The sequence below is a fragment of the Giraffa tippelskirchi genome, chromosome 12, assembly GCF_054371585.1.
Source record: "Giraffa tippelskirchi isolate mGirTip1 chromosome 12, T2T-mGirTip1v1.2.pri, whole genome shotgun sequence".
NCBI classification, from domain to species: Eukaryota; Metazoa; Chordata; class Mammalia; order Artiodactyla; family Giraffidae; genus Giraffa; species Giraffa tippelskirchi.
This window is the reverse complement of record NC_137286.1, coordinates 26,373,858-26,401,400: the sequence shown is the minus strand read 5'-3', so window position 1 is coordinate 26,401,400 and position 27,543 is coordinate 26,373,858. Positions and strand designations below refer to the sequence as shown.

Here is a 27,543-nt window from a genome sequence, read left to right as displayed (position 1 = left end):
TACAGAGGGTCTCCACACACGTGATATATGTAATGTACATGATATACTGCCAGAAGGGTGTGTGTGTGTGTGTGTATGGCACTTCATGTTTCTCAGCATCTTTTAAGTACTGACCTTTGCCCCACTTCTACCTTTTTCTTTTCTTCCCCCTGCTGTTAAGAACTCAGTGTTCTATAGAGCACAATCTTTAAATACTAATCATTAGAGACCACTATACTTCAAAAAATTTTTAATTCCCTTTTAGTTATACTGTGATGAGATTTTTATAACAAGTAGGAGAATATGTAACAAGACAATGTCACACTTTTACTTACAAGTAGCCATTTCTGGTTAATATTTTGAATCAAATTATCTACCATTCAGAATTCTAAATATAAACAATCTTTTCTTTACTACTCCTAGAAGAAGAGTAAAGGAAAAAAGAACAGTTTTAATTAACCAAATGATTTATCAGTTCACATAAAAATTTGTGTTATTCAGAACTTTCAACCAAGTTTCACACCACACCCCTTCTGAGCTAAAAATGGCTTGTTGCACCATAACTTTTTTAATATTTGATTTTTGGAATTCTGAATACAATTCCCATAAAATCAATTTAATTCACATTTCTTAAGTCATATGACAACATGACCCAGGCACACAGCACTAATAACCTGTTTTACGATATAATGAAAATACATTCAGTGTACCGAGATTCAAAGAATACTTCCCGCAAATGTGGTAGAAATGGTGAGAAACCTGCTTCTCACCACGGCATAATACAAATCAGTTGGAAAGGCAGATTCACTCAACTCCAAGAACTGATTAAGGAGCACATCCTACAAGACAGAGAAGCTAGAATGGAGTAGGAAAGAAACAGGAGTTATACAGAAATGGATAAAGTGAGGTAAGAAAGGGCCAGAAGTAGGTATGCAATTTCCTTTGCCTTCCTCCCGTTTTTTCTCAAGTGCTGCAGATTACTACTAAGGACAAGAAGAATGGCAGAAGCTGGATTCAGTGAAGGAGACCGCCAAAGGGGGCCTCTGGTGTAGCCTAGCTCTGGTAATTCTCCCTCCAGATTACAAAAGAGAAAACCCTAGAGAGGAAAAGGAAGTATGGCGGGGAGGGGGCAGGGGACTGAGCAGCAGAACCAACTCTAAAAGGCAATGATAGGAAAAGAGACAATATTTCTTCACGATTTCCTTACTAGAAACTTTTAATTCACTATCTCATTTAATCTCCTTACTACTGTGGTAGTTGAGTCACTAAATCGCGTCTTACTCTTGCGACTCCATGGACTGTAGCCTGCCAGGCTCCTCTGTCAATGGGGTTCTCCAGACAAGAATACTGGAGTGAGTTGCCATTTCCTTTTCCAGGGGATCTTCCTGACCCAGGGATTGGACCCAGGTATCCTGCACTGCAGGCAATTTCTTTACCAAACTGAGCTACCAGGGAAACCCCTCCCTAATACTAAAACTCAGATATTATCATTCTTATTTTACAGATGAGGATAATGAGTTAAGAAATTGGTCCAAGATTTAAGTGAAGAAGTGGAAGAAAGAAGGTAACGCCTACATTTGTCTAGTTTCAATGTCCATGCTCCTTCAACTACTTCATGTATTCTTTTCATACAGTTTCTAATCACTGACAGTTACTACTATGCCCACTGAAGCATCTAATCTTTGTAACTTTGTTCTCTCTTATCAGTTCAGTCTCCTCTTAGGTCTCCAGTACTTTGAGGCTTTTTGACAAAATGTGGGGTGTACTAGAGACATCAACTTCCAGAGGGCCCTTCCCACCAAGACAGCAAATCCCTAAGTAACTAACACCATTCATCTTCCCTGGTGGCTCAGACGGTAAAGAATCTGCCTGCAATGCAGGAGCCTTGGGTTTGATCCCTGGGTTGGGAAGATCCCCTGGAGAAGGGGAGGTCTACCCACTCCAGTATCCTTGCCTGGAGAATTCCATGGACAGAGGAGCCTGCTGGGCTCCTTCATGGCATCACAGAGAGTCTGACACAACTGACGACTAACAGTGTTAGCTTAGTCCTTGGCTATTCTTGACAATTTTTATCACTCTTCATTCCACAAACCAACTCTTCCACCTCCCCCTGGGAAGAAAGATTTCACTCTGGACACTTAGGAGTGCCAGAAGGCAAGTTTTAAAAGAGAAATTTTACTCTAATTAACCTCCCACCACACTCATCTGAAAGTCACTACCTAAGCAATCTCACTACTTGGTACCTAGTAGAGAATTCAGTAACAAGAAGCAAAAAACAAAAAAAAAGTTAAAAAAAAAGATACACAGCAATTAACTGTTTCAACTTTACTGACATAAGTTTCTTGTCTCTTGGGGCCTGCTGACTCTTAGTTCAGTCTAGACATAACTAATAATCCAGCTGTCTGGATTCTAGTTGGAGTGGGGTAGAGCCCCGTATTAAAAGCGAAGGAGCAGACTAATTGAGAGCACGAAGAAGTTGGAGCAGGCAGCTAACAGTAATGGAAGAGACCAAAATACTATTTAATATAGATACTTTAAAAAGCAGGCAATGTGGGGATACTTAGTTCAAGAGCAAAGTGCATAAGATGCCATTATTCCGCCAGCTCAGCAGAGGACAGGAATCCTTGCACAATTTTCCAAAATATCACTGTATTTGCTGCTCAAGTAATCTGCTACCTAGGACTTCCTAGTTTAGTCATTAGACCCCACCTGCTTTGGAATCCCCTCCTTTTCCCCCTTCTAATTGTTCATTTCATGGCTTTTATCCTGGTGAGCACTCAGAGTCACCCTCATTCCCACTATGGTCTGACATCTTGGCTTTTCTTCACGGTTCCCACTTCTAATTTACAACATATTTTATGAAGTGCCTAGCCCAGAATTTAGCCACAGTTCTGACCTTCCTGGAGGGTTTTTCGCTTTGTTTTAGCAGACTCTCTGCCAGATGCCTAACTGGGCTCTTAACTTTGAAAGTGTAGCTCCCTGGAACAACTCCATTATTCCCTTGTTTTCCGGCTGCCATCATCACAGTCCACCCAAGTAATACAGTGAACACACCATCTATTACTTCTAACCCCCAGCTGGTCTGGGGCAGCACTCCACAATCAAACTCACTGACATTTCTGCAGCAAAATATAAACATATTCACAAAAAGGTGGGATAAATAATGACTATAAACAGCTTCCTATCAGGTCAGGTCAGGTCATGTTCTGCTGCCCAATGAGTTAAGAAAAGTGCCTTTTGGACTCTGTAATTAAGCTTAAGGGATTTTGTACCTGTATATGCTTCTTTTTTTGCTTTTCAGATTTCCTCCCAAAATATCTTTAAAAAAATTTTGTGCTTTTCAATGGGTAATTTCAACTTCCTAATAGTTTTACTTACATAAAAATGTATTGAATAAGTGAGGTAATGTTTTGACTATATATTTAATACACAAAAACATGAATAAATTCAACATATAGAAATCTACAAGTGCAACAGAAAAGAATATAGATAGATGTTGTAATATATCCATAAGAAGCATAAACTAGGAAAGAAGTACATATATAAAATATTTTAGAGAAGTTAGAACCATGGTTTCAAAATTGGCAAAAGTATATACTCTGCTTTAAATACTTAAATATCACCTCATACCACTTTACCTTCTTTACTGTCACAAAATTAGTTCTAATTTCTTATGCAGCATAAACATAAGATTATGCTTTAATATGACTACATTATGTTTCTTTTTTAGAAAAACTTATTTTTTAAGTTGTTACTATTGAAAAAAACAAGTTCAAACATGATTCAGAACAATATGCTCCAATTTCAATCTGTTGCGTATCTGTTTCAAGGGTCCCAATTTCCCATTTGGGTCTTATTGTAGATATACCTTTCACTTCATGCTCAGTTACACTGTGAATAATTTTCTGTCTAGTCTTTTAATCGATGTCACTAGATTCATGGTAAAAAAAATGTTTAAGCAAAAATAACTGTTACTTGTGAAAAACAGAAATGATACATTAAAAATAGCTTATTAAATTAAAAAAAAAAACAGTCCACACCAGATCCAAATTAAAACTAGAAGTTATAAAGTTGTCAGAAAACACACAAAAATCCTTCCCTTTCTCTACCCTTCCAAAAGGTGAGAAATGCTGAAATTAAAACTTACTAGGTAATTATGACTGAAAAGCCATGATCTTTTCCCATCATTACACATCTAGGATCCAGAAGCATTTATAGGATGCAGTAGTTCACCTGACACACAAAAAAAGTAAGAAAAAGAATAAAAACTGAACTTAACCTACTTCCTCTCACAAAAGATACAGTGACTAAGAGTTTGTAGAGTTCTAGTCCAGGGTCAGCAATTCTTTACTGTAAAAGACCAGAGAGTAAATACTTTAGGCTGTATGGACCACACAGTCTCTATCACAACTACTCATAAACAATACATAAACAGCTATAAATAGATAAAAGACTGTGGTTATGTTCCAGTACAACTTTATAACAACTGGCAGCAGGCTGGATCTGACCCACAGCCTGCCAATTACTGACCCCTAGTGTAATTTCAATGAATTTAATACTACAACTAGACAAAAGATTCAATTAAATGATACAAACAAGTCTCTACTAATTCCTCAGGCCTCAGTTAATTCATTTCTTAAATGAAATTTCATAACAGTTTCTGCACTCTCCTTAAAATGAAGAAATGCTTTTTTACGTGAGAGGACTAAGGTCCCACTAAGGGGCTGTTCAAACCCATTAACTATACTATGGATAGTTAATGAAAGAAGATTCAATGAAGCCTTTGTTTTTTTTTTAAATGTCTATGTCTTTAAACTGGTTAATCAGAATTTAGAATAAATGAATTTTAGAGTATGAAGAGACCTTAACACCTAAAGACATGGAGAGTTTAATCTTTTATTTGACTCAAAAGATAACTGAGAAACGCTCATGAAGATTATAAACTGTCTCAGTCCTCTTTTTGAAATAAAGCTGAAGAAAGGAAGCTTATGTGCATTGCCTCAAGACACAAATTCTTAATTTTTTTTTTTCTTAGAGAATGTATTATTGGGGCCAATTTTTCAAAATTTTAAAGTAGGTTGGCTATGTATTTTCTATTACTAAAGTAAGATAAAAAGAAAAGAGAAAAGTAAGCTAAGATCCCATAAACAGTAGTAGAGGCGCTTAAGCGAAAATTCAGGTCTGTTGTCAATTCAGGAGTCTTGTAGCACTAAAGCTCTCTATATAAATAGCTACTTTTTCCCAACTGTCCCTATTCTTATGTTATAAACCCTGCCTGCTACCCATTTCATTAAAGGGGGGAAAAAAATCCATGGTGTTTAAAATATAACCATCGGCTTCAATACTGATCTAAAATCATTTTCTCAAAGACATACTTTCTAAAATGTTTGCGAAACGGGACAATTCTCCTTTCCCCATCCGCCTAATGCCCAGCTCCAAAAATACTAATGCTTTCTTTCCACTTGAATCTCTCCAGAGTATTTTCTCTGACAAAGTTCTGAACCATACTTACGGGTCCCCTTTTCCCCTCCTTTTAACATCTTTTCTACGCTCTAAGTTCCTTAAGGACGCTCAGCCTGAACATAAAAGGCGCTGAATATTTGCTGAATAAATGACTGCACGGAAAAAGAATGTATAATTATGACTTTTCATAAAAGAGCTCAAATCATCTGACGGACACTATCCGACTTGACAGCTATGAAAGTCATCTTGCCAGAGGTATGCATTACTATGACTGGTATCATAAAGCGCTTCTTAAAGTTTCCAAAGACTTTACAATCCCTTAAAATGACGCTGCGCTGACCGAGACTAGGATAAGAAATGTTTCCTTGTACTAAGCAAAAGCTAGCCCGGCAAAGGCTCGCTTTCCTTGCGAGGAAGGACTATCCAACATCCAGTCTCCACTGCTTCAGGAAACCCGCCTCCAGGGTTGCTCGCGGGCGTCCGGAGAACCTCGCCCGAAGCCCGGGTTGGGGCCCCGCTCCCAGCCAACCCCCGACGCTGCGGGCGCCGCTAGGGCGGATCCGGGGAGCGGCGCGCCGGCTAGGCGGGCTCCGACCTTCCGACCTTCCCCGCACGCCCGGGGGCTCCAGCCCGCGCGGCCAGAGTCCACGCCTACCTGTTGTGCTCGGGTGAAACCAGACTTTCCCAGAGCCCAGGAGGAAGGACCGGCTGCACTGGCCATTCGGCCGTCCCCGCGCCCCTGTACATCCCCTCCTCGGCGGGCTCCGGCCCCTTCGGCCAGGACACCTAATCCTTCGACCCGCTCCTGCTCCCGGGGTCCCAACTTCCTCCACCTCTTGGCTGCCGCGACCACCCCGCGGACCCCCAAGCAGCTCAACTCACGGTGCAGGCCCCCGGTGTGTTTCTTTCCCGCCGGCAGACAGCCCGGACACCGCCCCCTACGCGCCCGGAGCCGCCTTCACTCCTGGGATTCCCGAGTGCTCGCCCCCGGCGTCCCCCACGACTCAGCGCCCGTCCCAGCCCAGCCACGCTATCGGCTCCACAGTGCTGCAAGGTAGCGCCGGGACTCGCCGGCGGCGGCGACTGCGAGACAGCGGGGCGGGAGGGGCTCGCGCGGGGCGGGGCCGGAAAGCTCGGAGCCTGGAGTGCGGCAGGAGCCAGCGATTGGGAGCGCGCCTCGCACCGCACCGCCGACCCGAGGCCCCGCCAGCCGGCCGCCGAGCTATCGAGCGCCCACTCTGGCAGGCGTGAGTGCTCCACCGCCGAAAGAGCGATGAAGGAGACTGCGTCCTAAATTAAGGCCAGGGCAGCAGCTTTGCAGTCCGGAGAGCTTGGCCACACCCATTTTTGTTTCTAACGTCAGCCAGAATCCTTGGGGACAGCCTTGGGGCATCTGAACACGACTAGAACCTAGAGAAAATCAGGCAGGGAGTGTAGGTGGGTGGGTGTAGACATGGAAGGGACCCTAGAGAGCTTTGTAGTCCTACAGCCCGAAACTCTCGGGCCTGGCTCAAGGTCACACACCCCAGTCACGGGCGAAATTGGGATTAACAACCTCTTGGCCCCCAAGTCAATTGGGTTCTTCTAGCATACTCAGCATTTTGAATCTAATTTTGCAATTTTTATTTTGAAATAAGAGTAAGCTTACAAAAGTGTTTCTAGTATAGAGAACATTTTTTTCTTCCCAAACCATTTGAGATCTAAGTTACTGAGAGGATGCCACATTTCCCTAAATACTTTGAAGTCGCTCAGTCGTGTCCAACTCTTTGCGACCACATGGGCTGTAGCCTACTACGCTCCTCTGTCCACGGGATTTCCTAGGCAAGAGTACTGGAGTGGGTTGCCATTTCCTTCTCCAGAGGATCTTCCCGACCCAGGGATCGAACTCGGGTCTCCCGGATTGTAGGCAGAAGCTTTACCGTCTGAGCCACCAGGGAAGGTTAAATACTTTATATGTCTTCCTAATAATCACATGCCTGCTTGCTAAGTCGCTTCATTAGTGACCAACTCTTTGCGACCCTATGGACTGTAGCCCTCCAGGCTCCTCTGTCCATGGGATTCTCCAGGCAAGAAGTGGGCTGCCATTTCCTCCTCCAAGGGATCTTTCCAACCCAGGGATCTAACCAGCATCTCTCCGACATTAGGGCCGCCTGGGAGCTTCAGCTTCAGCATCAGCCCTTCCAATGACAATCCTAGATAGCATATTAAAAAGCAGAGACATCATTTTGCTGAGAAAGACCCATATAGTCAAAGCTATGGTCTTTCCAATAGTCATGTAGGGATGAGAGAGTTGAACCATTAAGAAAGCTGAGCGCTGAACTGATGCTTCAAATTGTGGTGCTGAAGAAGACCCTTGAGAGCCTTGGACTGCAAGGAGTCAATCCTAAAGGAAAACAACCCTGAACATTCATTGGAAGGACTGATGCTGAAGCTGAAGCTCCAATACTTTGGCCACCTGATGTGAAGAACTGACTGATTGGAAAAGACCCTGATGCTGGGAGAGACTTCAGGCAGGAGGAGAAGCGGGCAACAGAGAATGAGATGGATATTGGCATCATTGACTCAATTGACATGAGTTTGAGCAAGCTCCAGGAGTTGGTGATGGACAGGGAAGCCTGGCGTGCTGCAGTCCATGGGGTCACAAAGAGTCTTAGTGACTCTTAGTCTTAGTCATGACTTAGTGACTAAACAACAACAATAAGACTTTTCCAGTAGTTACTTTTTTCCTCTTTGTAATGAGTAAGTTACTTTGTGGGGTTAATTCTTTGAAACTATGTGTTTTTTTTCCCCTCATCAAACTTTCAATTAATTTATTTCTATTAGTATAAATTCAGAGTTTCCTATATGATTAAATGGGTAATAATCTGTTTTTATCATTGTTTACTTTGCTGTTCAAAGTGTCTCAAGGTTGGTCAGTGGGATTTACCCATTCATGCTGGCTCCTGTGTCTTTGTGTGTTTTAAATCCTTTCACAATGTATTGTTGTAAAGCAATTTTTAAATACAGAAAACTTGAAAGAGTTTTATATAAATAACATTTATCCCAGCATCCATATTCTTCATTAACATTTTACTATTCTGTGCCCTTTGACACACCTCCATCATTCTTGGTGCATGCCCTTACTTCCTGGCACAAGATAAGCCTCATCTTACCCCAGAACTGGCTGCCATTGATCTGGGAGCCTGGGGTTCCTTTTAGTGCTGCTGCTGCTAAGTTGCTTCAGTCGTGTCTGACTCTGTGCAACCCCATAGATGGCAGCCCACCGGTGGAGAAAGGTATTTAGAAACACTAGGCATGCTCACTATTACTGGAGTATCACCACTCAGGCTGCTTAGGGTTTACAGCTAGGGAATATTTGTACCTTAATACACACATACAGTGCATCTGTGTATGTGTACTCACATATACATTTACAGCTGTATTTATTTAACAACATATATTGAAAAACTGTATTTCACAGAAATACCTCCAATCTAGCATCACATAGTTTATTCTACTCATAGTTTATCCTCCCTTCCACATTTGTAACTCTTTTCTACTACAGAGAAAATTCTGGATCCTATTTTTCAGATATTTATTGTTTGAATACCTCTCCTATATTTAAGCAATCACCATTGCTGCCATCTCTCTCTTTGGAGGATGATACCCTTACCTCACTAAGGTGCGAAATCCCCAAATTAGCTACCACAAGCCCCTCTTTCTCTTTCCTTACCCCTTCTCCCAAACCCTGTCCTCAACCCAGTCGTCGAGCCCTCCCCACCCTGTTCAGGCTCCATCCCTCACCAAGCATCCCTCCAGGCATCCTCTTTTTCCCACTTGATACACACACACACACACACACACACACACACACACACACACACACACACACACACACACACACGTGTGGGGGGTACTGTAAACTGTGTTGAGAAAGGTACAAAGATATTCTAGATCCTGAAGGAGAGAACAAATACTGTGATGTCCAATTGGGAAGCTCTAAAAAAATGGCATTTAGGGACTTCTCTGGCAGTCCAGTGGTTGGGACTCTGTGCTTCCAATGCTTGGGTTTGGGATCAATCCCTGTTCGAAAAACTAAGATCCCACATGCTTCACAGCTAAAAATAAAATAAACAAAAATATATCAAGTGCTTGGCACATAGTATGTCTTCATTGCTGCTGCTGCTGCTGCTAAGTCGCTTCAGTTGTGTCTGACTCTGTACGACCCCATAGACGGCAGCCCACCAGGCTCCCTCATCCCTGGGATTCTCCAGGCAAGAACACTGGAGTGGGTTGCCATTTCCTTCTCCAATGCATAAATGGCAGCTATTTATCTTAAAAAAAAAAGATGGCATTTAAAATGGACTTTGAGAATGCATAAGAATGGATGAATAGAATATGCTCTGTTAGATATAGAAATAATCCTGGAAAACAGTTTGAGCACAAAATTGTTTATTCTTGGGCCAAAGCAGAGAAAAGTGATTCATTTTGACTGAGTATTTGGTAGAAGAATAACAACACTAGAATTTTAGAGCTGGAAGGGATACATAATAGTATCATTGAGTCCAACCACTAATTTTACCAAAGATTCAAAGATGGGTCCAAACTTTGAGCCCAAGTGACTAAGAAAATTAAATTAGGAGGAGGAAATAATAAGTTTATTTATTAATATGCCACATTTGCGGTGACAGTAGATCATCCAAGGAGAAATGGAGGCAAGGACTACAGCATAGAAGAGGGGTCAGAATGAGAGCTCTAGATTCAGAACTTTTCTACATGGAGCAGACAGCTATTACAATGAAAGAGAAAAAGAGAGACAATAACAAGGACAGAATTCTGAAAAATGAGTTTAGTTTTAACCAAATGGAAATGTTTCACCTCTCAACTGAATACTATTATACTTTGTTCAATCTCAAGCTGAGATTTTAAGTCAAAATAAAGATGAAGCTTGTATCATATAGCTTTGGAATCTGGTAATGTGTTCATAGCCTAATTTTACCACTTAGTAGGCTTGACCTAGGGAAAACTGCTTCATATCTCAGTTTCCTCCCTTTCAAATGAGAGCAACATCTCCCTCTCTGAGATGTACTGAGGATTCAAAATATAATAGAAATAACTGGCATGTTGCCCATTGTCAAATGACAGCGAGCATTTTGGGGCACTTACCTTACCTCTCCGCTCCCAAGTTACTCCAGCTGGTCAACTTACTTGGTGGCCCTTTGGGCACACGGAAGGCATTCATCAGTTACCTGCTGAAGGAACGGAGACTTTTATATACTTTCTCTTTATTTTATGAAGTGAAGTTGCTCAGTCTTTTGTGAGTGTTTGCAGTCCCATGGACTGTAGCTTACCAGGCTCCTCCATCCATGGAATTTTCCAGGCAAGAGTACTGGAGCGGGTTGCCATTTCCTTCTCCAGAGGATCTTCCCAACCGGGGGATGGAACCTGGGTCTCCTACATTGCAGGCAGACGCTTTACCCTCTGAGCCACCAGGGAAGCCCCTTTACCTTATACTTATCCTAAAATGCATCATACTACATCTTCTTGCTTTCTGTAAAGGAATGATTTTCCCCACAATGAAGGAAGCATTCTTAGAAGTAGAATTGTTGGTGATTAATGATACATGTAAAAATGATGAAGTTAAGCCAGTAGTTACCCATTTGACCGGCTATGTGATATCTTACTTTAATTTATGGTTCAAACCCATCTGATATGACTCTAGGTTCCAACCGCTATACATTTGGGAAACTGGAAATGACAGATTCCCTTTAAGATTGCTTCTGCCCCTTAGAGTATAAAATTCAATGATAGTAGAACAGTATTACCCAAACAAATGGGACTCTTGTGCACCCATGAAACTCTACAGTCCTGCTAGATTGTGCTCCTCAAGATGTTAACAGTTGTTCCTTTAAAAAGTCATTCTTAGACCAATTTGAGAAAACCTAAATGTTAACATTTTATAGCTGTTTCTTAAAGAGTCATTAGGCATATTAGTAGGCTGCATTTCAAGCAGTGTTTCCCACTCTTATTTGGCAATGGAATATAATGTTTTTTTTTTTAAAGGAATGCACACTAATATCTTTTAGAACTAGTGTTCCTGCGGCAGAGTTTCCTCAATATTTATGAAGCCGTCAAGGAGACTGGAGTATACATGTGGCAAGCTCATGTCACAAAACTCATGGGTTGGGCACAGCTTCCACTCTGTCAATTTCAGTGTGATCTGAAGCCTTAAATGACACTGATACCTCCCACTTCAACAAAAGATCTGCTGGCCTTTTGTGATACAGCTTTCTACTTTTTGGTCTATCAAGCATTATTTGTCAATGTACTGCTGAGCTTGCTGTAATCTGTGACTGCTTTTAGCACTAAGTTTCTACTAAGAACTTTTGGCTACAGGCAGGATTTTCTTCAGTAGGGAATCTACTACTATAAATTTTCAGCCAAGAAGTACTTACAACATAGTATAGACCTTGATCCATGAGGGAAAGTAAGTAATAGTAGACCATCTAACCTGGAAAGTGAAAATGAAAGTGTTAGTGGCCCAGTCATGTCCGACTCTTTGCAATCCCATGGACTGTAGCCCACCAGATTCTTCTGTCCGTGAAATTCTCCAGGCAAGAATAGTGGAGTGGGTTGCCATTCCCTTCTCCAGGGACTCTTCCCTACCCAGGGATCAAACCCAGGTCTCCTGCATTGCTGACAGATTCTCTGCCGTCTGAGCCACCAGGGATTCAGGGTAACCTGGAAAGAAGCAGTTAAATTCAGAGTTGGTATTTCTGAGCAGGAATATGGAGCAAAGGTAAATCTGCAACTACATAGCTATTACATAAGAATCGACTGCAAATTATGTTCATACTTGACTAGGACCCCTAATATCCCTTTCAACTTCTCATTCTCTGATCAGATTAAGAAATAGTGTTTTACATGTGCATAAACGTTACGGTTTTGTCCTAAAGTTGCCAGCATGTATTTTATAAGCAAGTCAGTTAACGTCTTTGGGCCTCAATTTCCTCCTCTGGAACACAAGCATGTTGTACTGTGTGTGTTAGTTGCTTAGTCGTGTCTGACTCCCTGAAACTCCATAGACTGTAGCCCACCAGGCCCCTCTGTCCACGGGATTTTCCAGGCAAGAATACTGGAGTGGGTTGCTATTTCCTTCTCCAAAAGGAACTATAGAAAGAAAGAAAGTGAAGTCACTCAGTCGTGTCCGACTCTTTGCAACCCCATGGACTGTAGCCTACCAGGCTCCTCCATTCATGTAATTTTCCAGGCAAGAGTACTGGAGTGGGTTGTCATTTCCTTCTCCTACAGGATCTCTAAGATCTCCAATTTTAAAATTCAAATATTCTATTGTTATTCTCACAAAAAATCCCTTCACAGTAAATAGAAATAGAAACCAAACCCCAGGATAGCTAAGTAATTTGTCTATGTTTGGAACAAGATTCCAGAAGTAAGATTTTTTTTTTTTAATAAATTTATTTATTTTAGTTGGGGGCTAATTACTTTACAATATTGTAATAGTTTTTGCCATACATTGACATGAATCAATAGCTAAGTAATTTGTCTATGTTTGGAACAAGATTCCAGAAGTAAGATTTTTAAAACCAGGTCTTCTGAATCTTTGTCTGTTATCTTGTCCACTATATTTAATATAGTACCACATATATTAAAAACTGTATAAGATATGTTAAACACCTTTACAAGTCTTTCTTTTATAGGTATGTAGTCATATATTTATTTTAAAATTTTATTATTAGCATCACCTTGAAAATGCAACTATTTTTTTTAAATTCAAAGAAACAAAGATAGGATCCTGCTACCTCCATGAAATTATTTTCATTTACTTTTCTTTTAACTGTTACTGTTATATGTCAAAACAAAATCATATGCATATGGCACATCAAATTTGTATTCATAGTAAATTTCTTACCACTGGCTATATAAACATCAACTTCTATGTATGAGATTGGTATCAGTCAATCACATGGACTTGTGGGGGAAAACGGCTATCTCCTATTTATCTCCTCCTAGGGAGGCATACGGAGAAGGCACCCCACTCCAGTACTCTTGCCTGGAAAATCCCATGGACGAAGGAGCCTGGCAGGCTTCTGTCCATGGGGTCACTAAGACTAGGAAACGACTGAGCAACTTCACTTTCACTTTTCACTTTCGTCCATTGGAGAAGGAAATGGCAACCCACTCCAGTGTTCTTGCCTGGAGAATCCCAGAGACGGGGGAGCCTGGTGGGCTGCCATCTATGGGGTCGCACAGAGTCGGACACGACTGAAGCGACTTAGCAGCAGCGGGAGCAGGGAGGCATAACCGGCAAGGAGTGAAGACCTAAAATGGTTCTGTAGTTTGCTATGATACCCTTTTCCTTCATATCTGCCTTTAAAATCTCATGGTTAGGCACTTCCCTGGTGGTTCAGTGGTTAGGACTCTGCACTTCCATGGCTGAGGGTGCAGGTTCCATTCCTGGTCAGAGAACTGAGATCCCACAGCCCTCATGGCCATGAATGAATAAGTAAGTAAAATCTCATGGTTAGGAGTCATTCCTCTGGCTTTCAATAGAAAGACAAGGAAAGCGGCTTTAGGAAGTCCATGTTGAATGCTGTATCCTGAGATGGGAGAGAAAATCCTGGAGATCTCTTCCAGCTACTTCTTTCATATAGTTTTCACCTTCGAAAAGAGGGAGATTGTGATCCTGAAGAAATAAACAGCAAGACCAGAAGGTTTCAGTGGAAAGAGGAGGACTGAGCAGCAACAAACTCACTGTGGCCAGGGAGAGAAGGCTCTGGATGATGGGATCCAGAGCTGACTCCAGGAAGCGGGAAGGAGGTGTCTGTGGGGAATCAATAAAAGTGGGGCTGAGAGGAATGAGAAGACTCCTTGGTCAGCCTGTCAATTTTTCCCTGCCAGAAAGTTCCTGATGGGAACCACAGGAAACACTATCATAAGCCAAATTAATCATGGAGTATATCAAGGTGAAGGAGAAAAATTGAATGACATTAGCGGCTCAGTTCTAAACATGAGCCAAAGCCCAAGGAACAGGATAGGTCAAGCCAGAGGTAGGACTGAAGAATATTACACAAATCCTCAATTTCAGCTGCAAGCTCTTTAGGCAGGTACACTTTACCTGCAGACAGGCAACTTAGGAGAAGAATTTAGTGCTTTAGTTCAGGAATGTTTCATCCTTTATAAGTAGCATATAAGGCATCCCACCAGAACTTTATTCACCAATTGCAGACATTTGAATGTAAAAACTTATGATGGATGATCATCCACTTAAAAATTAAATGTACTGGAATATTAATCACACAAGATAATGTGAAATTACAATTCAAATAATTTGTTGTAAAATTCATAATCAAAGATTATTTGTCTACCTCAGGAAATTGAATTTACTCAGTAAAAGGGCAAAACTCTAACTAGTTGATAATAGTATAGTTGCTGAATTATAATACATGAGGAAAAACTATATATGATATTATAAAATATGAAAATTCTTATCAGTTACTGCATTTATGAAGATAGATCTATTATTAACTCCTTTGGGACACATTACTGCTGAAGGAATTCTAATAAAAATTAGTTTATATGTCAAACTTCTTGTTTAGCTTTAGACTTAGAATTAAGAACCTTATCTAGATGCAAATATTTAACTGACTTGCATGAACAATAGCTAGAGATTAAATTAACCATATAATATAGTTAAGATAATCAGTGGAGCCAGAGTCATAGATCAGAAAGAAAAGAGAAATGTTAATAATATGGAATAGAATTACATACTCTCAAACTCGATTTGCTAACCTACAGGCATTCACAGACCATAGCACAAATCCATCTATAGGCCATTCTTGCTCATCTTAATAATATTTTATTGACTTACACATTTTCTCCTTTTGTCTGCTTCCTCTTCCTTACACTCCTTGAGATCAAAGTTTTTAAAAAATCTTTTTCTTAAGTGTTATGATAAAATATTGTTTTTAAAAAGCAAAATATAAAAAATAAATAAATAAAAAAGCAAAATATAAAATCCTTTTATCACTTCACTGCACTAAAATATGGATATGTTTATAAACAAAGACTATAAGAAAACATATGAAAGTGAAATAATGGTATTTGAGCAATGAACTTACAGGTTTTTTAATCTTTTCATTATTTGTAATTGCTTATATTACTTTTACAAAAAAAAAAAAAGCATTTTTTAAAGTTTTCTCTTTGCAATTTCCAGGGGTAATTTTTCCCCCTTTGGAAAGGTGCTTGACACATGGTAGGTGCTCAATGTATTAAATTTGATGACTAAGTATACAAAATGGCAACTGTAACTGCTGGCAGATTTTCTTTAGAGATGCCAAATGATGACACTGGCTATGGTGAAGTAAGGATAAAATAAGTGAGTATTTACTCATCCACCTGCCCAGGGGCTTCTAATTACCTATCCCTGAGACTGTTATTAGTAGAGTGTCCATACAACTTATTGTCTACTGGGATACTCTGAGAGTGGAAAGGGATATATTTATAAATATGCCAGGTTCTTAGATATGACACCTAAAGCACAAGCAACCAAAGAAATAAACTGGACCTCATAAAAATTTAAATCTTTTCTTATTCAAGGACATTATCAGGAAAATAAAGAGACATCTCATAAAATAGGAGGAAATATTTGTAATCATTTACTGATAAGGGTCAAGTATCCAGAATATATAAAGAGCTCTTATAATCAACAATAAAAAGACAAATAACCTAGTTAAAAATAGGTAAATAATTTGAATGGACATCTCTCCAAAAAAGATATACAAAAGGAGATTGAGCACGTGAAAATAATGTTTAACGTTGGTCACGAGGGAAATGCAAATCAGAACTATGACATACCACTTCACAGGCACTAGGAGGGTTATAATTTTTTTAAAAAATGGAAAATAACAGGTATTGGTAATAAAGTGAGAATAAAGGGAACTTCCCCTGGAGGAAGAAATGACAACCCACTCCAGTATTCTTGCCTGGAATTTCTCTACCAATACTTTTGATATGATACTTTGTTCCATAATTTTGCTCCATAAACCTTTCTTCTTAATTTCTCTACTTCCTCTTCCTTTAAAAACATGCTGATTTTTTGCATCTTATAAGAAAAAAAATCCTTAATACTGCCCTCCCACAAAACTACACTCTTCAATTTCCTTCATACTCAATTTTCTGAGAGTCATCTACATGTACTATATTTTCTTAGTCCCATTCAATCTTCAAGATATTTCACTTATATAATTCCAAGGAATGTGTTCTCTGTAAGGTTCATAGTGACCTCCCAGTTGTCAAACTAAGTGGTTCATAAAAAGTTCTACCTTATTTGACTTCTTTACTGGATTGGCTACTGTTCACTAAGATCTACTTAAATAGAAATTATCTCTTCTCTTGGATTCTATGTCTCTTAGAATTCTTCTGCTTCTTCTCTTCTCACTCTTTGTTAGCTAGCCTCCTGATGGCATCTCTTAATCTGCCTGTTTCTTAAATAATCAGATTCTTACTGTTTGTTTCTTTCTTCATACTGCACTGCATGCTGTACTTAGTTGTGTCCAACTCTTTGCAACCCTATGGACCATAGCCCACCAGGGTCCTCTGTCCATGGGATTTTCTGGGCAAGAATACTGGAGTGGGTTGTCATTTCTTCCTCCAGGGGAACTTCCCAACCCAGGGATCAAACCTGCATCTCCTGCATTGGCAGGCAGATTCTTGATCACTGAGCCACCTGGAAAACCCATATATATATATATATATATATATATATAATATGGCTGTTATCAGGTCTTAGTTCTGGCACGCAGTATTTTCATTGCGTGATGTGGGAGCTTTTGTTGCAGCACACAGAGTCTCTAGTTGTGGCATGGGGGCTCCAAGGGTGCACAGGCTTCCTTAAGGTTTATCTCTTGACATCTTTTCTACACACTGTCTTAGAAAATATCATCCACTTTGGTGACTTTTTATAAAAGTGTGCAGTTCCATAGTTTATGTATACCCACACTGTTGTATCTCTAGAACTTTTTCATCTTGCACAACTGAAATTCTATTCCATTAAACAACTCTCCTTATGCAACAGCTTATCCTCCCCACCAGCCCCTGGCAACCACTATCCTACTTTCTGTTTCTATGACTTACTACTTTAGATACCTCATATGAGTGGAATCATACAATAGTTTTTTTTTTTTTTTTCTGTGACTGGCTTGTTTCACTTAGCATCATGTCTTCATGGTTTATCCATTTTGCAGCATGTAACAGAATTTCCTTTTCTTTTTAAGGCTGAATAGTATTTCACTGTGTGTGTATACCACATTTTGTTTATTCATCCAGTGTTCAAAGAATGTATGGGCTGCTTCCATCTCTGGCTACTATAAATAATGCTGCTATAAACAATGGTGTGCAAATGTCTCTTTGAGACCTTGCTTTCATTTCTTTTGGATGTATACCTAGAAGAGGGATTGCTAGATCATATGGTAGTAGTATTTTTAATTTTTGAGGAACCATTGCTATTAACTTCAGTGACTTTAACTACCATGTATGTGTAGCTAACTTCCAAATCTACATTCATGCCCCAATCCCTCTGTCTCCTGAAATACATAAAGACAGGAACTTAGGAGGGAAACATGATTACCTTTTTATCCACTATGTACAACTGCTTCTAAACAAATTCTTGTTTAAAAAACTATGCCTTTTGAATTCTGAATGTGTCTAACAAAGAAATTTTAGGAAGGCTAAAGTCCAGTGTTTTTTCTACTGATTATTATGTACTTCACAATGAATTACTATTGTAAGCTTAATGTTAGGCATATTCCAATGTACTTATCTGCTTCTCATAATGCTTACTACTGTTTTGCACTTACTAGGTAGTATCTGGTTAATTACCTAATCTAAAATAGTAACCAAACTGAGAGTAGAAGTGGCCCAGTACCAAAATACTTGTGTAATTTCTCTCCCCTATTTGTAAATGAAAAAGAGAGGATAAAATATAGAAATTAATATATCATTACTCCTACACATATTTTTAGGATAAACACAAATATGTGAGTTATATACTAGATAAACTTTATTCTGAGCATATGACTTCAGTAAATAAGAATCAATCAATAAAATATTTTGAAAAGTTTAGCACACAGCAAATTTACAATGCTACAAAAAAGGAAAACAGTTAAAAAAAAATTTGGAGGGTACGGGCACTCATCATTATCATTTATGAGATGATAGCAAGAACACTGAATAACATTTAAAACAATATTCTGAAATTCCCTTGAAATGAAAATTAGGCCCAGATTTATAATGGGGAAAAAAAAAAAAAGCTTCCCAACATCAAGGTGATTGAGGGCAGAAAATTTAATCATTGCTTAAGACAATAAGACACTTTTCTGTTTCACTGGTAAATAGTTTTAAAACTTGCAATAATTTCTGCCAACTCAGAGCCCTGAGAAAATAAGTCACTTTTTTATAGGAAGAAGAAGAAAAGGATATTATCAACAATGTAAAAGGAATGCTGAGTAGCAACAGCTCAAAATGGACTGGCAGACTATGAACATTGGAATCTCCACGGAAACAGAGAGCTATGAGATGGCAAAGGGCTGAGTGAAATGCCTGAAGCCCATTGTACGGTCCAGCTTTCAAAACCAAATGAAAACTCATGAGATGCGAGAAGGATTTAGTTATTTTGATGAGTAACACATATACTAGCTGAATTAAAAGAAACAATTATAGCTCAAATGGACACAAACTGAAACTTTTTTTTTCAGTTTATCTGATTAAAGTTTAACCAACTGCTGATTTATAACACTCAGTTTACAGAGTTCCACAAAATGGTAGCTACTGCTGCTAAGTCACTTCAGTCGTGTCCGACTCTGTGCGACCCCATAGACGGCAGCCCACCAGGCTCCCCCGTCCCTGGGATTCTCTGAATGGAATTTCAGAATTTGTCAAGTACAATTCCCTCCCTTATGAGTCCTGAAGGGAGTGAGTTACCTTAGGCTAGTGCAACACACAAGAGTCCATGGAAAAGCCAAGACTCCAACAGAAGCCTCCCAGGTCTTGGTTCAGATATATCACCACAAAGGCTATACCATTAGTTCTCAGATGCTGGTTTGTACGAGTCACAGGTAGGAAAAAGTGATTTAAGATGCAGTTTCTAGGCATTTGTTCAGAAATTCTGACTCAGTAAGTCCAAGGTGAGATACAGGAATCCACATTTTTAACAAGTTTTTCCTAGTAATTCTGACTAGGGAGATCCTCAGACTGTACTTTGGTAAACTACTAGTTATTCAGTGGCTCAAACTCTTTGCGACCCCATGTACTGCAGCACACCAGGCTTCCCTGTCCTTCACCATTTCCTGGATTTTGCTCAAACTCATGTCCATTGAGTCTGTGATACCACCTAACCAACCCATCCTCTGTTGCCCCCTTTTCAGAAAAACTACTAGAAAACTTGACAAATCATGGGTCATTTAGAAATAGACTCTTCTCTTGTCTCAGGTATAGACTTCTAGGGACAGTTAATTAACCTAACTGAAAAGGTGGAAAAGTTATTTCTCCCAGGGTCACCATTTGGGACATTTCTTTAAAGACAGAGGCACACAGTATAGAGGCTTTTCTATAATGTAAGTATAATGAATCTGCGTTTATAAGTGAAATGCAGCAGGCTCACATGCAACCGGGGCCTCTGAGAGGAGAAGCTAACCAGTAGAGGCTAAAGGGGAGAAAAGAAGGGGGATAAATTAAAACCTTTGTGTGTGCTTAGCTGCTCAGTCATGTCCGACTCTCTGGGACCCCGTGGTCTGTAGCCTGCCAGGCTCCTCTGTCCTTGGGGATTCTACAAGCAAGAATACTGGAGTGGGTTGCCATGCCCTCCTCCACGGGATCTTGCCAATCCAGGGATCAAACCTAGGTCTCTCGAATTGCAGGCAGATTCTCTACCATCTGAGCCACCAGCAAAACCCTTTGTAAGCAAATAACCTCATTCTTAGAATGGACAGATGGATACATAGGTAGTAAAGCAAATACAGCAAGATGCCTATTGCAGAATCTAAGTGGTGGGTATGGGAGTGTTAACTATGTAATAATTTAAAGTTTTCTGTATGTTTGCACCAACTTCCCCAATTCTTGAAACCTGAACTCCATTAACTTCTCCATGGAGAAGTGTTTCCACTTCTCCAACTTTTTCTACCTGTCTAACCTTTCTTTCCTTTGTCAATCTTCTTCTTCCTTCTGTTACTATAAGTTTGGTTAGAACTCAAATCCTTTGTTGTTCTCTACATCGTCTCTCATAGATCTCACCTTCAAAATTATACTAAAATGCCAGCGCTCCCTTTACTAGATGAAATCTCTCCCATCTCCAGATTTCCATGGTGCCGTTTTAACCTCTCTTCTGGCACCTCTAGTTTCTCTGTGCTTCGGTTAACTTTCTTAACACGCCAGTTCTGTTGTAACATACATAAGGAAACTGCCTTCTCCTTTTTAGTGTGCCTCTTATACTTACCCGAAGAGGCACTCAGTAATATTGGATGATTAAATCTTTTCTATTTATAGGGTTTCAACGATCACTTTTATGAACAAGATTTTACCAAATCTGGTAGACGGTACTACTTTGAAAGTGAAAACTTTAAAAGGTTTGTCACTCAGGGCAGAGAGAGTCCAGATTTAAGAGTCTTATTTATAAAAGTGACCACTGAAACCCTATAAATAGACAAGATTTAATCATCCAATATTACTGAGTGCCTCTGTACTCTCTCTGCCCTGAGTGACAAATCTAGTAGACGTTTCTGCTTTAGGTGCCTGAAACTCAATGTATTAAAATCTGAATTCATCTTCCTCAGTAACCCATACATGAAATCTTAGAGTGATTTCTGATTCCTTTTAGCTCCCTCACAACTAATCAGATGTCCTGAAGTGTATTTTTTTTCAAAACACCTTTCAATATCACCAATTTTGTTTATTTCCATATTCACAGGCACTACCATGTTATGCTGCTGCTGCTGCTAAGTCGCTTCAGTCGTGGCCGACTCTGTGCAACCCCATAGACAGCAGCCCACCAGGCTCTCCCGTCCCTGGGATTCTCCAGGCAAGAACACTGGAGTGGGTTGCCATTTCCTTCTCCAGTGCATGAAAGTGAAAAGTGAAAGTGAAGTCGCTCAGTCATGTCCAACTCTTCGCAACCCCATGGACTGCAGCCTACCAGGCTCTTCTGTCCATGGGATTTTCCAGGCAAGAGTACTGGAGTGGGGTGCCATAAGTGAAGCCAAATCCCTTTATGTTGGCACTACTCAAAAAAATTAAACCAAAATTAAGAATCTGTCTTCCTGTCACAAAATTTCCTTCTCTCGGCAACCCATATGTACCCCACCCGTGCATGCAGTGTGCTCAGTCATGTCCGACTCTTTGTGACTCCATGGACTGTAGCCCACCAAGCTCCTCTGCCCATGGGATTTTCCAGGCAAGAATACTCAAGTGGGTTGCCATTTCCTACTCCAGGGAAGCTTCCCCACCCAGGGATCCAACCCGGGTCTCCTGTGTCTCCTGCAGTAGTAGGTGGCTTCTTTACCACTGAGCCACCTGGGAAGCCTATATACCACTGTCAGGACAATTCTCTTAAAAACTGACTTGGGATTTCCCTGGTGGTCCAGTGATTAAGACTCTGTGCTTCCACTGCAGGGGGTGTGCGTTTGATCACTGGTCGGGGAACTAAGATCCCAAAAGCCACATGAAGTGGCAAAACAACTGTCTTAATTATGTCACTCTTTAAAAAGCCTTCAGTGACACCTTATTATCCCCATCCCTTGTGCCTATCCTGGAGAAGAGAAAGGCTACCCACTCCACTATTCTGGCCTAGAGAATTCCATGGACTGTATACTCCATGGGGCCGCAAAGAGTCAGACATGACTGAACGACTTTCACTTCACTTGTGCCTATAGAAATTCTACCCATTCTACAAGCGGTGGCTCAGGTCGCCATGCCTATTTTAACACAGGGATTCACCACTCCAGCTGGAAATATCTTCTCCCTCTGTTGCTATTCTATAGCTCAGAGATAGCATTGTCTAGATATCACTGGTCACACAGTACTTAGTACATTTCTGTGTCTATCATGTCCACTACTAGCTGGTAAATTCCTTGGGGTTAAGGGTCATATCTTGAACCATCTGTATGTCACATAGCTCCCAGATCCACTGCTGACCTGCACATTTTAAGGATTATAACTTTCAAATGGACAGCAACTATCGATGATGCAGTATTAAGAAAATGTTAGAACATTTCCAACACCTGGCTTGAAAAGGGTGAAGTATGTATAGGATGAAAAGAAATAAGTCATGAGGACTACATGAATGTAGTCAAGATATAAAATAATTTAGGCACTGAGAAAATGCAACTGTGATGATCATATCTACTCATTAAAGAGACTTACCTTGGGGCTACAAAGTAAAAGAATACCTAGAGTAGAAAGTGTGTCTCAGTTTATTTATGTTAGTACAAAGCTAAGTAAACAATATTTCAAAGTTGGAGCCAAGGATGGCATTTTTGCTAGTATAGTTAGACCTGCCCTAAAGACTCCATTTCTCCCCCTCAAAAAAAAAGTCCACAATTACTTTCCCAACCCCAACTGTTTATAACAGTATTAGCTAATCGTTCTCAGATACTCTTACAGAGGGTGTGGTGCATTCTCTACATAAATTCTTCTTTTCACATTCAGGAAAAAAAAAGCTGATGTAATAGGTCAAATTTTATTAAGCTTCTTAAGAGAAAAATGCAAGATAACCCAGGATAAAGAATTCATTTATATGGGAAAGTCCAGTAAAAAGAAGTAGGATCATATTTATCATAAAGTTGGTTACTATTTGTGATGCATTCCACAGAACTGCTTTATTTTCTAATTAAATATGGGCTTCCCTTGTGGCTCAGCTGGTAAAGAATCTGCCTGCAATGTGGGAGACTTGGCTTCAGTCCCTGGGTTGGGAAGATCCCGTGGAGAAGGGAAAGGTTACCAACGCCAGTATTCTGGCCTGGAGAATTCCATGGACTGTATAGTCCATGGGGTTGCAGAGTCGGACACGACTGAGCGACTTTCACTTCACTTTGTAATTAAATGTAGAAGGGTCTTAAAGCTTGTCGTATCAAAATTAGTATTTATTAATACCAAAAGACATTTATATTTGATTCCTAAAAGGTTTACTTTAAAAGGGACTCAAAAAACTTTTTTTAAAAACTGGCACTTCCCTGGTGACCCTGTGGTGACACCACACTTGCCAAGGAAGAGGACACAGGTTCAATCCTTGATCCAGGAGATAAGACCCCACATGCCACAGGGCAAGGAAGCTGAAACTCTAATTGACTTTATTGAGAAATACATGAATCAGGCAGCCTCCTATTGAGCAACTAGAGAGATGCTAGGAGGGGTCGTAAAAAGTGGAAGCATTTTATAGGAAGAAGGTTGGGACAAGGTAGCTCTTAGCAAAAGAAAAGAAAGAACTACTTTTAGGCTAAAACATCTTTAGGGGGAAGGGTTGAAGGGTTTTATTATATAGATGGCTTCCTCTTCTTGAGGATAGAGCGCACCCACATGGCAGATTGTGTGTACCTAGCTGCTCAGTCATGTCTGACTCTTTGTGACTCCGTGAACTTTATCCTGCCAGAGTCCTCTGTCCACGGGATTCTCCAGGCAAGAATACTGGAGTGGGTAGCCATTCCCTCCTCCAGGGGATTTTCCTAACCCAGTGATCAAACCCACATCACTTTACATCTCCTGCACTGGCAGGTGGGTTCTTTACCACTAGAAGCTCCGCAATGGAATACTACTTAGGAATATTAAAAACAAAAAAAAAAGAAATAATGCCATTTGCAGCAATATGTATGCAACTAGAGATTAGTAAGTCAGAAAGAGAAAGATAAATACCATATGATATCACTTACATGTGGAATCTAAAAATATGACACAAATGAACCTATCTACAAAACAGGAACAGTCTTGTGGACATAGAGAACAGTCTTGTAGTTGCCAAGGGGGAGAGGGATGGGGGAGGGTAGAGTGAGAGATTGGGGTTAGCAGATGTGAGCTATTATATACAGAATGGATAAACAACAAAGTCCTACTGTATAGCACAGAGAATTATATTCCATATCCTATGATAAATCATAATGGAAAAGAATAGAAAAATGTATATATATATATATATATATATATATATTTGTATAATTGAATCACTTTGCTATACAGCAGAAATTAACTGCTACAATTGTAAGTCAACTGTTCTTCATTTTTTTTTTTTTTTTTTTTATAAAAAGACCACATTTCAAACTGAAATTAGGTTAGATCTTAAATCTAGGTTTGGTATCATGGGCTTTAGCACAAGTGACACCATTTTGGGTATGTGTTTTTCTCTTTAACAACCTGATATAATAAAGCAACAAAATAGAATAGCAATGCCTACATTTTTGTTGAATCTCAAAAATCTGTTTTAGTTTGTCTTTTTAACTTTTCTTGTATTATCTATTGTATTAAAGAAAGGGGGTGGTGGTATTAAATTTGGTTCCTGCACATTCCAACTTTTTATTCCTTAATGGCAAAGAAATCTATGAGAAATACTGGTAAAACTGAACCAAAATCAGGAGTATTCTAGCCCCCAACATGCCTCCATATTAATTCAGGTAACACTGTGAAGTATTGAGCATGGACAACACAGTGCTATGGAAGAACTTTGGGAGATTTAAAGAAAAACCGTGTGTGTGCTCATGTTATATTGTCTCTGTCCAATATTATTTATACTCTTGTAGTTAGGACATATAAACATAAAAAAGGTGAAGTACTCAGTCTCCTAATACACATAACAAGTGTCAAGAGTGGAATAACCATAATGCCTGGGGAGGTAAAGGCAGGAGAAATGACAGAAGAGACCAACTTGAGCCAGATATTGAACGATGGATTTAGAGGAAAGCAGAAGGCAACTTACCAATTGGCATGATCTAAGAAGGGTATAAAAGAGCTATACTGGAGAATTTCTATTGGGGAGTAGAGGGAGAAAGGGTTAGAAAGTCAAGCTGAAGCCAGATTATAAAACTGTAATACCAGCTTAGAGGTCTGGGCTTCATTCAAGTAACAGTGGTTCTGAGATTCCAGTATATACAATAATCACCGGGAGAAGACTGGTGACTAGACAGATGTTAAGTCCTGAGATTCTAATTCAACAGATTTGGGATGGTCCCAGCAAACTGCATTTAGTAAAATGTTAGATTCCCCAGGTGATTCCTGTGCAGGTGGTCCAGTGGCAAACCTTGAAACACTCTACCTAAAGGAAAAAAGATTAAGAATTCTTTTCTATCCTACTAACTTGCAAATTTTACATCAATTTTCCATAAGTTTGAAAACACCTAACTGCTAGGCCCAGAAGTTTTTTTCTCAGTGTAATCCAATATTTCTTCACTATTTGGCACTGACCCTGCCACTGTTTACATCTTGAAAACTATCTTGTGTTAACAATACATTTTCTGGTTCTCTCTGTCTCTTTGATGTCTATACCATTCTCTGGCCTCTCATATGTTGCCTTTACTTTGTTTTCTCAGGATTCTGACTTTGGTCCTCTACATTTTGCCCTTCATGAGTTCATTCACTCCTAGTGAGTAAGGAGAACCTTCATGCCAACTTCATAAGTTTAGACTGTGTCCTTAGACCAAAAAAAAAGTTATAAGTTTCTGAACAGTGGAATGAAAATATACAGAAAGGAATTTTCTAGAAACATTACCTTGGAAATCATCTGCAAAAAGGGATTAGAGGCAGGAGAAATAGGATGGAGGGAGAATAATTAGGAGACTATCAAAATAAACAGACATTTAGAGTCATCACCAAAGTGTGGCTTCAGAATGAAAATGTTCGTTTTCTAATAGATCTTCCCTTTCAGAAAGTAGTCTTATTTCAATAAATTAATAGGTAAAGCACTTCTGGAAATACTGGTTTCATTATCATGTGAGTTTTCAGAAATAACTATAATGTAACAAATCAGATCCTCTGCAATGTTAAGCACAGATAAGAAAAATTTGACATGTCATCATTCTCTTATAACACCAAGGTGAGTTTTTATCCTCCGAAACAAGTGGCATAGGATTCTACATATTTGATCCTTACATTTGATAAGTTTAGGTCTTCCATTGTGTTAGTCACTCAGTCATGCCTGACTCTTTGCAACCCCATGGACTGTAGCCCGCCAAGTTCCTCTGTCCATGGAGTTCTCCAGGCCAGAATACTGGAGTGGGTACCCATTCCCTTCTCTAAGGGATCTTCTCCACCCAGGGATTGAGCCTGGGTCTCCTGCATCACAGGTAGATTCTTTACTTTCTGAGCCACCAGGGAAGCCCAGGTCTTCCATTATGGAGTCAATAAATCACTAATACATATATTATTCACAAATTTCATGTCTTCTTTTGACTTGAACTAATGAAGAAATGTAAAAGTATTTGCCTTACCTAGTATGACTATATTCAAGATAAATTCATACTCACGGGCAGTCCATGCCTTATACACAGTATTTTATATAACTGAATACATGAAGTTTTCAAAATGGACAGATAAAATAGTCTTTAGAAATGATATTCTACATGAAGTAATTCAGGCAAAGATAAATATCATATGATATCACTTACATATGTTATCTTAAAAATGACACAAATGAACTTATTCACAAAATATTAACAGACTCAGACATAGACAACAAACTTATGGTTACCAAAAGGGAAAGGGGAAGGAAGGACAAATTAGGAGTTTGGAATTAATAGATACATACTATTATATATATAATAGACAAAACAACAAGGTCCTACTGTATAGCACAGGGCACTATACTCAATATTTTATAATAACTTATAAAGGGAAAGGAATCTGAAAAAAGAATATATATATACACATACACATTGAATCACTTTGCTATATACTTGAAACTAACACACACTGTAAACAACTATATACTTCAGTTAAAAGAAAAGATACTCTAATTTAAACATTCTAGAATCTTCGAAAAACAGAGACAGAAGACACCTAAATTAGGTGTAACCCTCCAGCCACTTAATTCAGTAAGCAAAACAATTTACTGGCTATTCTTTCTCAAGTGAGCCA

The 27,543-nt window shown here is 39.6% G+C and overlaps 1 protein-coding gene across 10 annotated transcripts in view; it reads right to left on the bottom strand.

Moving 5' to 3' along the window:
* The window catches only part of HEATR5A (HEAT repeat containing 5A), a 113,813-nt gene that overhangs the window by 85,294 nt on the left and 976 nt on the right, over positions 1-27,543 (bottom strand). For 8 of the 10 annotated variants that reach the window (XM_081548031.1, XM_081548040.1, XM_081548033.1 and 5 more), the window contains exon 1: positions 6,325-6,529. The gene's annotated coding sequence lies outside the window, so the exon portion shown is untranslated. Of the gene's footprint in view, positions 1-4,262; positions 4,330-6,324; positions 6,530-10,587; positions 10,674-10,772; positions 10,876-11,932; positions 12,163-27,543 lie in introns of those variants that run through there. The other 2 variants (XM_081548032.1, XM_081548035.1) reach the window with 2 other exon arrangements.